Source organism: Phyllobates terribilis, unplaced genomic scaffold (assembly GCF_046119375.1).
Source record: "Phyllobates terribilis strain yellow unplaced genomic scaffold, ASM4611937v1 Scaffold_2__4_contigs__length_985480577, whole genome shotgun sequence".
In the NCBI taxonomy this organism is placed as follows: Eukaryota; Metazoa; Chordata; class Amphibia; order Anura; family Dendrobatidae; genus Phyllobates; species Phyllobates terribilis.
The window spans coordinates 856,735,029-856,747,742 of NW_027362762.1; the positions used below are offsets into that span (position 1 = coordinate 856,735,029).

The 12,714-nt window shown below is 38.7% G+C and overlaps 1 protein-coding gene across 1 annotated transcript in view; it reads left to right on the plus strand.

The window, feature by feature from the left end:
- Positions 1-2,717: 2,717 nt before the first annotated feature.
- The window catches only part of SLC6A4 (solute carrier family 6 member 4), a 180,158-nt gene continuing 170,161 nt past the window's right edge, over positions 2,718-12,714 (plus strand). Inside the window, exon 1 of the mRNA XM_073667966.1 lies at positions 2,718-2,940. The gene's annotated coding sequence lies outside the window, so the exon portion shown is untranslated. The remainder of the gene's footprint in view (positions 2,941-12,714) is intronic.

Below are 12,714 nucleotides of genomic sequence, written 5' to 3' on the forward strand. Positions count from 1 at the left end.
CATGTTGTGGGGTTGTTTTACTGCAGCAGGGACTAGTGCACTTCACAAAATAGATGGCATCATGAGAAAAGAAGATTATGTGCAATACTGAAGCAACATCTCAAGATATCAGCCAGGAAGTTAAAGCTTTGACGGAAATGGGTCTTCCAAATGGACAATGACCCGAAGCATACTGCCAAAATGGTAACAAAGTAGCTTAAGGATAACAAAGTCAATGTTTTGGAGTGGCCATCACAAAGCCATGATCTCAATCCTATTGAAAATTTATGGGCAAAGCTGAAAAGGCAGGTCCGTGCAAGGCGACCTACAATCCTGGATCAGTTACACCAGTTTTGTCAGGAGGAATGGCCCCAAATTTCGACCAACTATTGTGAGAAGCTTGTGGAAGGATATCCCAAATGTTTGACCCAAGTCATTCAGTTTAAGGGCAATGGTGCCAAATACTAATGAAATGTATACAAACTTTTGACTTTGCAGTAAGTAATAAAATGCCTTAAAACATTCTCTCTCTCATTATTCTGGCATTTGGCAAATATTAAAAATTATGGTAATCCTAATTGACCTAAAACGGGAAAGGTTTATTCTGACTTCATGTCAGATATTGAGAAAAAGATGCATATGCGTCTTCTTATATAGTGTATGGAAACTTCTGGTTTCAACTGTATATATTTAATTAATATTTTCACGTGTAATAATAATGCTTTATGGTTACGTTTTGGTAATACTATTTCACCTGACATGTTAAAATATGAATAAAGAGATATATATATTTAATTAATATTTTCACGTGTAATAACATCGTTTTATTGTGACGTTTTGGTAATACTATTTCACCTGACATGTTAAAATATTTATAAAACAGACATATATATTTATATATACAGTACAGACCAAACGTTTGGACACACCTTCTCATTTAAAGATTTTTCTGCATTTTCATGACTATGAAAATTGTACATTCACACTGAAGGCATCAAAACTATGAATTAACACATGTGGAATTATATACTTAACAAAAAAGTGTGAAACATCTGAAAATATGTCTGATATTCTAGGTTCTTCAAAGTAGCCACCTTTTGCTTTGATGACTGCTTTGCACACTCTTGGCATTCTCTTGATGAGCTTCAAGAGGTAGTCACCGGAAATGGTCTTCCAACAATCTTGAAGGAGTTCCCAGATATGCTTAGCACTTGTTGGCCCTTTTGCCTTCATTCTGCGGTCCAGCTCACCCCAAACCATCTCGATTGGGTTCAGGTCTGGTGACTGTGGAGGCCAGGTCATCTGGCATAGCACCCCATCACTCTCCCTCTTGGTCAAATAGCCCTTACACAGCCTGGAGGTGTGTTTGGGGTCATTGTCCTGTTGAAAAATAAATGATGGTCCAACTAAACGCAAACCGGATGGAATAGCATGCCGCTGCAAGATGCTGTGGTAGCCATGCTGGTTCAGTATGCCTTCAATTTTGAATAAATCCCCAACAGTGTCACCAGCAAAGCACCCCCACACCATCACACCTCCTCCTCCATGCTTCACGGTGGGAACCAGGCATGTAGAGTCCATCCGTTCACCTTTTCTGCGTCACACAAAGACACGGTGGTTGGAACCAAAGATCTCAAATTTGAACTCATCAGACCAAAGCACAGATTTCCACTGGTCTAATGTCCATTCCTTGTGTTCTTTAGCCCAAACAAGTCTCTTCTGCTTGTTGCCTGTCCTTAGCAGTGGTTTCCTAGCAGCTATTTTACCATGAAGGCCTGCTGCACAAAGTCTCCTCTTAACAGTTGTTGAAGAGATGTGTCTGCTGCTAGAACTCTGTGTGGCATTGACCTGGTCTCTAATCTGAGCTGCTGTTAACCTGCGATTTCTGAGGCTGGTGACTTGGATAAACTTATCCTCAGAAGCAGTTGTGACTCTTGGTCTTCCTTTCCTGGGGCGGTCCTCATGTGAGCCAATTTCTTTGTAGCGCTTGATGGTTTTTGCAGCTGCACTTGGGGACACTTTCAAAGTTTTCCCAATTTTTCAGACTGACTGACCTTCATTTCTTAAAGTAATGATGGCCACTCGTTTTTCTTTACTTAACTGTTTTTTTCTTGCCATAATACAAATTCTAACAGTCTATTCAGTAGGACTATCAGCTGTGTATCCACCAGACTTCCGCACAACACAACTGATGGTCCCAACCTCATTTATAAGTCAAGAAATCCCACTTATTAAACCTGACAGGGCACACCTGTGAAGTGAAAACCATTTCTGGTGACTACCTCTTGAAGCTCATCAAGAGAATGCCAAGAGTGTGCAAAGCAGTCATCAAAGCAAAAGGTGGCTACTTTGAAGAACCTAGAATATAAGACATATTTTCAGTTGTTTCACACTTTTTTGTTAAGTATATATTTCCACATGTGTTAATTCATAGTTTTGATGCCTTCAGTGTGAATGTACAATTTTCATAGTCATGAAAATACAGAAAAATCTTTAAATGAGGTGTGTCCAAACTTTTGGTCTGTACTGTATGTAATTAATATTTTAACGTGTAATAATAATGTTTTATTGTGAAGTTTTGGGAATACTATTTCTCCTGACATTAACTTGGTTAACAAGAGCCTTACTTATCTCTCAAGTCTCTTATGTACCTAACCTGCTATTGACCTGTGCAGTGTGATATGAAGATCCACCCTTAGAGGGCGCTTGTGAGTCAGAACCGGAGCCCATACAAGTTTACTTGCCTGAAAGTGACGCAAAGATGTCTTAAAGAGCCCTTTGGCAGTGGATTTATCTGCAAATCAGACCATGTGAGGGGGGTTTGGTGTACAAAAGCTGTGCAGGATGCTGAGGGCTGCACTGAGCAGCTGAGAGCTCAGCAAGCAGGTGAGGACAGGGGAAGGGTTCTCCTCCCAAGAAGACTTTGCTACCTCCTGACTCTGCTACTCCTCCACTATTCAGGTAACTTACTGCATCTGTCCTGCCATGGACCTGACTGTGCGAGTACTGTCACCTCTTATCTGGGCTCTTCTGTCTCTTATTAACTATTGACTCATTAGTAATTACTTATTGTAGCATTAGTACTTGTGTCTTATTGTGTTCTCAGCCTGACTGTATATTATGAATGCCAGGACCCCTAGAACCTACAGGAAGAAATACTCTGATTTAAAGGATGTTTTATGTACCAGGAAGAAACAATTACTGATTGATGTCAGATAATTATTTGCAACATATTTTATAGTACTTTAAACATTGTGATCCCTAGAAAAAAAGAAACAGACGAAAAGTGGATGCTGCCGCATGGAGCTTACAATCTAAAGGATTAATTCTTACTGAATGATTTTTAAGATCAGAATTTTTAGACTAAAGATATAAACATTTATATATGGCACATAGTTTAATATGAGGTTTTGTATACGTACATGTGTGTATATATCCATCCTACTGTAAATATCTGTATAATCTATATCCTAAATATTATACTACTGTATAGAGAAACTGAAGCAGCACTGTGGTAGAGATGGGGGCAAATCTTTGGGCTTCAATCAAGTCCAATTAGGAACTAATATATAACATTATACACGCTTTATATGCAAAGATATATATTGGTGGGGTGGAAAAATATATGACCTAATGCCCTGCTGGGACCTGACTTTTTTAGATCTAATTTTTTTTATTAATGCCTATTAGGCTACGTTTCCATGATGAGCTTTTGGTGAGTTTATTATTATTATTATTTATTATGCATTGCTTATATAGCGCCATTAATTTCACAGCGCTTTACAGACATTATCATCACTGTCCCCATTGGGGCTCACAATCTAGATTCCTTATCAGTATGTCTTTGGAGTGTGGGAAGAAAGTAGAGAACCCGGAGGAAACTCACACAAACACGGGGAGAACATACAAACTCCTTGCAGATGTTGTCCTTGGTGGGATTTGAAACCAGGACCCCAGCTTTGCAAATCAACAGTACTAATCACTGAATAAATAATAATATATGTAGAATTTTCGCACCTAATGCAAATCTATGGGGAAATTCTTCATTGAAAACTCAGCGTACTCGCAAGAGAAATTGTCATGCTGTGGATTTGAAACAGGCACCGCAGGTGAATTTATGCAGCATAAAAAAAAGCCACAGCGGGCAGGAGATTTCCATAAATCCCATCCACTTTTCTGGAACTGTAAGACACTGCGTTTTAGACACAGCAAAAACATGCAGCGTCAAAAACGCACCAAAAGCTCAACGTGGGAGCGTAGCCTTAGAGCTTATTCATACGTTAGTATTTTTCGCCCATGTTTGTATGCCAAAACCAGGAGTGGAACTTACAAATAAAAACTATAATTGAAAGAGTGACACCTGTTCTGGAGACACTCCTGGTTTTGGCATACAAATACTGATGTGTGAATAAAGCCTTAAACATATTGACTGTACCTTGGCTTTGTTCTTGCGATGAGCTTTTGTTGAGTTTTTGATGTTGCAGATTTTCTGCACCCATTAAGTAAAATAGGTTACTTGCATTTTTTCAAAAAATATGCTGCATAAAAAAATCACCAAAATCTCATTGCGGGAACATAGCCTTCCTGGCTTCTATCATCTACATTATATTGTCTGTTTCAGCATGGCTCACATAAACCAGTTTTTGTTTTTATATCCCATTATATTACATTTTGGTGAATATGTGCCATGGCTGTGATGAAGCTTTTGTCGCTGTTCTATCATTCGTAGTTTTTTTCTTATGCTAAGTTTTACAACTTAGTTCAACTTTTAGTAGTTTTTTTCTCCCCAGCCATCAGTACTGTGTCAGCGTAATGACCAGTAGACCGAGATCTTCATAGAAGGCACTATGCAGACATAGTAAATTTGCACATCTGCCAACATTTTCAATGAACAGATGTAATGTGCCCCAGACTGGAGAACAGGTTTTAATTAAATGTGTCTATTGCATGGTTTGTGAAGGTCATCTTGTTCACAGTTTTCTTTTTATTAGAATCCCTATATTCAAAGAATGTAATGAAGGGATTTTTTAAGGGGGGTCATTCATTTTTATCTATGTTCTGACGTATCACAAAGCAGGTTCTGTGGGCAAGGAATCCCATTATCGGGTAAATCTCTGAATCCTTTAGTCAGTGTTGACCAGGAATGACTAGGAATGATAGGTGCAGATATTAAGACCAGAGGACTCTATAATATATAAAGTATAGATAAAACTGGACGATCACGTTTAATTCCATTGACTACTTGTAATAAGCCCATTGCTAGAAAGACACAGTTTAGTTTTTGAGCCAAAGTCTGAAGTAGATTGAAAGGGAATGGAAATATAAAAATGAATGCAGAAGTAAAAAGGAAAATGACACCACCCTCCATACGATAAAGAATCATAAAAAATATATATTTTTAAAAAACTGATGGATAACCCATGATGGTTCCATCAATTTTTAAAAAAGTTTTTTTTTTATGATTCTTCCATAAAGACTCCTTTATTGTATGGATGGATGTGCCACTTTCCTTTTTTCCTCTGCTACTGCGGTGCTGGGGAAGAAGATGGCTAATAGGTTGGAGGAGTTTTTAAACTAGAGACGGGGGGGGGGGAAACCAAGGAAATAGGTGGGATGTGAGGCAAGCAAGGGGGAAGGGGAGAAGTGAATATAATGAGGGTGGAGAGGGGGGTGGGGATAGTACAGTTAGATCGTTAGAGAAGAATAGGATGCTAAATAACCCCAAAGTTTTATCTTGCATGCTGACCAACGCAAGAAGCCTGACCAATAAGGCGGATGAGCTGCGGGCGCTTATATCGGAGGAGAGGTATGACATCGTAGGTATAACAGAGACTTGGCTAGACGATAGCTACGACTGGGCGGTAAATTTAACAGATTATAGTTTATTTAGAAGGGACCGGAAACAGGGGAAGGGCGGAGGAGTCTGCTTATATGTAAAGTCACGTCTAAAGCCCAGACTAAGGGAAGATATAGGAGAGGGAGAAGAGGGGGTCGAGTCCATGTGGGTAGAGATAGAGGGGGCAAAAAATAATAATAAAATATTACTGGGGGTCTGCTATAAGCCACCCAATATAACAGAGGAGAATGAGAAACTGCTATTAGGACAAATAGACAAAGTAGCAAAACATAATGAGGTGATTGTAATGGGGGACTTCAACTACCCGGATATTGACTGGGAAACAGAAACCTGTAGATCACAGAAAGGAAAAAGGTTCTTGACAAATATCAAGGATAATTATCTCTCCCAACTAGTGCAGGAACCAACGAGAGGGAAGGCAGTGTTGGACTTAATATTGACTAATAGGCCTGATAGAATAACTGAGGTACAGATAGGGGGGCACCTAGGTAATAGCGATCATAATATTATCAATTTCAAAATGCCCTTCAGTAGGGTTATCAATAAGGGAACAACTAAAACATTAAAGGGCGAAGTTTGATCAGCTGAAAGAAAGCCTTCAACTTATAGACTGGGACAAAGTTCTTAATCAAGGAAATACGAATAGTAAATGGGAAACCTTCAAAAGAATTCTGAATACTCAGTGCGAGAGGTATATACCGTATGGGAATAAAAGGGCCAGAAATAAGAGGAAACCGATATGGTTGAATAAGAACGTAAAAGGGGCGTTAAATAGCAAAAAAGAGGCATTCAAGAGATTAAAACAGTAAAACAGCAAGGAGGCACTAATGTGTTACAAGGAAAAAACGAGAACCTGTAAAAAACAAATAAAAATAGCAAAGGAGGAAACAGAGAGACGTATTGCTAGGGAAAGTAGATCAAATCCCAAACTGTTCTTTACGTATATAAATAGTAAAAGGATTAAATCGAATAATATTGGACCGATAAAAAGTGATGAAGGCAAAATCATAGAGAAAGATGAGGATAAAGCTAATCTATTAAATAAATTTTTTTCGTCAACTTTCACAAAGGAAAAAGAACTAACAGGCGAAATGAGAAGTGACAAGCTTAATCCTCCACTAAGTATGACAAATCTAACCCAAGCTGGGGTACAGAAACGCCTCAGTAACATTAAAATAAACAAATCACCAGGACCTGATGGCATACACCCACGGGTACTAAGGGAACTAAGTAATGTGATAGACAGACCGTTATATCTTATATTTAAGGACTCTGTTGAGACTGGGTCTGTACCACTTGATTGGCGACAGGCGAATGTAGTGCCAATATTCAAAAAGGGAGCGAAAAGTGACGCCGGAAACTATCGGCCGGTGAGTCTGACGTCCGTTGTGGGCAAAATTTTTGAAGGCTTTATTAATGAGGCAATCATGGAGCATCTTGATGCTAATAATCTATTAACCCCGAACCAACATGGATTCATGAGGAATCGCTCCTGCCAAACAAACCTGATTGACTTCTACGAGGAGGTTAGCTCTCGAGTAGATCAGGGGGAACCAGTGGATGTCGTGTATCTCGACTTCTCAAAAGCGTTCGATAGCGTGCCACATAATAGGTTGGTATACAAAATGAGAATGATGGGGCTGGGGGAAAATGGCTGCAAGTGGGTAGCTAACTGGCTAAAGGATAGAAGGCAGAGGGTGGTTATAAATGGAATATTTTCAGATTGGGTAAGCGTCACTATTGGGGTACCACAGGGGTCTGTACTAGGCCCAATGTTATTTAATATCTTTATTAACGACATAGTCAACGGGATAAATAGTAAAATATCAATATTTGCAGATGACACAAAGTTATGTAAAACAATTAATACAAAAGAGGACAGTGCAGACCTACAGAGGGATTTGGATAAGCTGGGTAGGTGGAGCATTAAATGGCAAATGAGGTTTAACGAGGAGAAATGTAAGGTCATACATATGGGAAGGAAAAATGGAAGTCACCAGTACTCACTGAATGGGAAATCATTGGGGAATTCAGAGATGGAGAAGGACTTGGGCATCTTGATTGATAGCAAACTAAATTGGAGTGCCCAAAGTCAGGCGGCTGCTGTAAGGGCAAACAGGGTAATGGGATGTATCAGAAGAGGTATAGCTGCAAAGGATGAGAACATTGTTCTTCCACTGTACAAAGCACTGGTCAGACCACACTTGGAATACTGTGCTCAGTTATGGGCCCCAATATATAGAAAGGATATAAATGAGCTTGAAAAGGTACAAAGGAGGGCAACAAAATTAATAAGGGGAATGGAGGGACTGCAATACCCAGAGAGGTTGGCAAAACTAGGACTATTCAGCCTGGAAAAGAGAAGGTTGAGGGGGGACATAATAAATGTGTACAAATATGTTAGGGGACAGTATAGAGACCTTGCCCGGGATTTGTTCAAAAGGAGGGATATTACGGTAACAAGAGGGCATTCACTAAGACTGGAAGAGAAAAGGTTTCAGCACCAGCATAGGAAGGGGTTCTTTACGGTAAGAGCAGTGAGAATATGGAATTCACTGAGTGAGGAGACGGTAATGTCGGATTCACTAAACCAGTTCAAGCGGGGACTGGATGCTTTTCTAGATACCAGGCAGATTTCAGCATATACTTAAAAATAAAATAAAATAGTAGGTTGATACAGGGATTTATTCTGACTGCTGGTTTCAGAGTCGGGAGGGAATTTTTCCTCAGGTGAAGATTGGCTAAATCATTTGGGGTTTTTGCCCTCCTCTGGATCAACTTTAGCAATTACAGAACTAACAGGTCGAACTTGATGGACGCAAGTCTTTATTCTGCTTTACTAACTATGTAACTATGTAACTATGTAACTCAATGACTGTGCATCACCAGCGGGGTTTGGCACCCACTCATCTATGTCCAGGTGTACGTTGGATAATATCAGCGTGGCGAGCTTGCCTTTCCCTTTTTTCTAATAAAAATGTCTGCTTTGTCTTCACGTTTGATCCATTTTTGGCTTTGTCTCAAAAAACTGTATCAAGAACTGCATCACGCACACCTGAAAAACTTTACACTGTGAATCATTTATTACATTTTATGGACGCGTGATGTCCAAGTAAAAGTCAGACATCACACCTACAAATGTAATTCCGTAGGGATGTTCAGATGACCGAGTGTCCATGTAGGGGAAAAAAAATCATAGCCTGCGTTATTCTATTCCGTGTCTCGGGTGAGACTCTCTTATACAACTCTATGGGTGCGTAAGAAAAAAATTAGATCCCTCATGGATCATCTGGGTAACATCTGATTTTTATTGATACACCGCAATTATTAACACAAGAATCTGTATTTGATCATTTACATATTACATTTTTTTTTATAAATATGGGCACATGGATGTAAAATACGGACCCATGGGAGAAAATTGTCCAAAGTTTCTGGATGAAAATTGGACAATTTTTCATATGCTTGTCTAAACCTGGCCTGATACAGTGCTCCAGGAAGACTGGGTTTATTTTGCAGTTTGAGTTATGTCTTTAGCTATCTTAGTAAAACAGATATGGGAAAAAAAAGTGATTACTTCGTTCAAAATAGTGTTGTTAAAGGATTATCTTGCTTATAACTCGAAACTGAACATCCACTATGTTTTTGGAGAAATAAACTGACAAATTTTTTGGTCGATGCAATATCAAATGGAAAGGTCTTTAGTGTGAGGACTTCAGCAAATGACATCATAGGTCTTTTTTAGGGTCTATTCACACATTGCAAATTTGTTCCAAAAATTTCTGCAACAAAAGATTAATTCTGTACATCTAAATAGGCTGTTTTTGCACAGTGTGCATGGATTTATGCAGACCCCATTGAGATAAATGGGCCAGTTGCATAACGATCTGAGAACTTAACATTTGGCTCTATTCACATCTCAATTGGATAAAAAATTGTTTAATTATTAAGGAACCAATGGGCCATTTTTATAATGGGAGTCATTGGCCGGTGTAAGGTATCTAAATAAAGAAAGGAATAAGTCCAGCGCTATATGTCCATAAAAATCCATTCTTCATTTATTTCATAGCTTCAAACAGTATCAAATCGATTAAATCACAGTCCAGACTCCAGACATTAAAAGCATACGCGTTTGACGCAAAGCAGTGCGTCTTAATCATTGGTCAATGATTAAGACGCACTGCTTTGCGTCGAAATGCATATGTGTTTAATGTCTGGACTATGACTTAATCAATTTGATACTGTTTGAAGCTATGAAATAAATGAAGAATGGATTTTTTATGGACTTATAGCGCTGGACTTATTCCTTTCTAAGTTCTGAAAACTTGTGGCACAGCAGGAGGTGGTGAGCAGACATTAAACTTTTTTGTATGTTTTTCAAGTGTCTAAATATATGTACACATCTTTGTGTTTTTTTTCACATTATACATTTGCATCCATCTGAAATCAAAATCCCCATAGTACCACTTTAATCTGAACTGTCCAAATTTTATATTTTATTAATATTATAAATATATTTGCTTCATTACTGGACTTAGCCCTGACTTTTTAGTCTTTGAATTAATTCAAGGTTTGATGGCGAGAATGTCTTAGTAATAATATAAGTAAAATGGATAAAAATGTCTATAGCACCATCATGATATATACATTTATATATCAGCCAATAAAGCAAACATCTGTGACTTTTTATCTGTGTGTAACTACAAATGTTGACATGCCAGTCTAGTCACTAGAGCTGATTTTTACATCACTAGCTGCAGGATAACGTATGGTTGCTTAAAGGGATCATCTTGTCATGTTGACAATGGTATCTGATATGTAGACAGAATGTTATAGAGCAGGAGGAGCTGATCAGATCGATAGACAATTTTAATGTGAAAAGTTTCAGTAAAACTTGCATTTTGTTTCAAATTCCTGGTGTTGTATGCATATGAGTCCAGTTGGCGTTCCTGTTTAGAGATTGACAGTTTTTCCTGTGTGACTGTGCATGCAGATAGCTGTCAATCACTAGTAGGACCCCCCACCATACTCCTATACATACAGACACCAAAGATTTCAATGAATAAAATATAAGTTACACTGAATGTTTTCCAACAAACCTATACATCATTCTGCTCAACGTCTCCTTCTCTATACCACACTGTTCACAGATCACACTGCATGTACAACATGTCAGGTTCCCTTTAAGTCTGTAATTAAAGATCTGGCAAAGATAATGTGTAGTGTCCTCTGCTATCTCACCACCTTTGGTTTTTATCATTTATCTGTCATTCAGAAAACATTTATTAACCATATTCATTGGTGACTTTTGAGCATTATACTTTAGGTCAGGATCTCATCTAGAGCTGTGTAAATCTTGGCTGGTGAATCCAAACGTTTAATACTTTTCTCCTGCAGTATATTGCTGTGAATGGGTCACACATATATTTTTCTTCTCTCACACCAGATGGTGGGGTTGAGGGGTGGTGAGATCAGGCATGTTGGATTTTAACATGCTCAATCTTTTGTTCTCCCTGCAGATAAGTCATCACCAGAGATATCTGGCAGTAGCTTTTCTGCTCTCCCTAAGAGGGAAAATTCAGACAACAGTATAACTCGGACGAGGATCGTAACGCAACGCTTGGACTGGCCGTCGGGTCTCCCGAATTGAGCGTGACAGCATGTGTTTGTTATGCTTGGGTTGGTAGAGCCGGTTGCCAGTCCGAATATTGTGTTATGATCCTCGTCCAAGTTATATGGCCGTCTGACTGTTCCCTTAAGAAAACACATGGACACTCTACCATGTATATGTGTCTAGAGCAGTGTTTCCCAAACTCCAGTCCTCACGGCCCCCCACACGTCATGTTTTCAGGATCTCCTTAGTATTGCACAGGTGAGAGAACCTGTGCCAGTTTCTGATGCCTTAATAATAATTCTATCACCTGAGCAATACTAAGGAAATCCTGAAAACGTGACATGTGGGGGGCTGTGAGGACTGGAGTTTGGGAAACACTGGCCTAGGGGAATAGCTGTGTGCGGAACAAGCATTCGATCAACAACTATCTATCGTGTAGGATCTTTTAGAATATTGAGATCTGTTTGGAAATGAATCGGTCTTAGGTATTATTGGCTATGTTGTAAACGAAGGTCATAATGCTGGTGACAACATATAAAGATGTCTATTATTCATTGTGTTAACAATTTCTATCAACTCTTCAGTTGTTGTTTTTTTACGATGTTCACTAAATGTTAAAACTGACCAGCCATTATGATTCCCCAGGTCATTACGAGATTGTAGATACCAAACATGTTTAGGTTCATTTTTATTTCAGTGGTGAAAAAAAAATCCAAAATTCTTTCAAAAAAAAAAGTTGCCATTTTCCAAGACCCATAGCGTCTCCATTTTACAGGATCTTGGACTGGGTGAGGGCTTTTTTTTTTTTTTGCGCGGAGCTGACCGTTTTTATTGATTCCATTTTGGCGTAGATATGATGTGTTGATCGCCTGTTATTGCATTTTATTGCAATGTTGCGGTGAGCAAAAAAACAGAATTCTGGCGTTTTGATTTTTTTTCTCATTACGCCGTTTACTGATCTAATTATTTTTATATATTGTTAGATTGAGCGATTCTGAGTGCAGCAATACCAAATACATGTATATTTGATTATTTTTATTGTTTTATTTTGAATGGGACGAAAGGGGAGTGATTTAAACTTTTATATATATATTTTTTCTTTATATATTTTTTAAAACTTTTTTTTTTTAATTTACACTTGCTTCAATAGTTTCTATGGGAGACTAGAAGCTGCGATAATCAGATCACCTGTATGTAGCAGAAATGCTCATAGCCTCCTGGCAATGACAACCGCAGGGGTCTCCTGCAGACCCCGGGTTGTCAT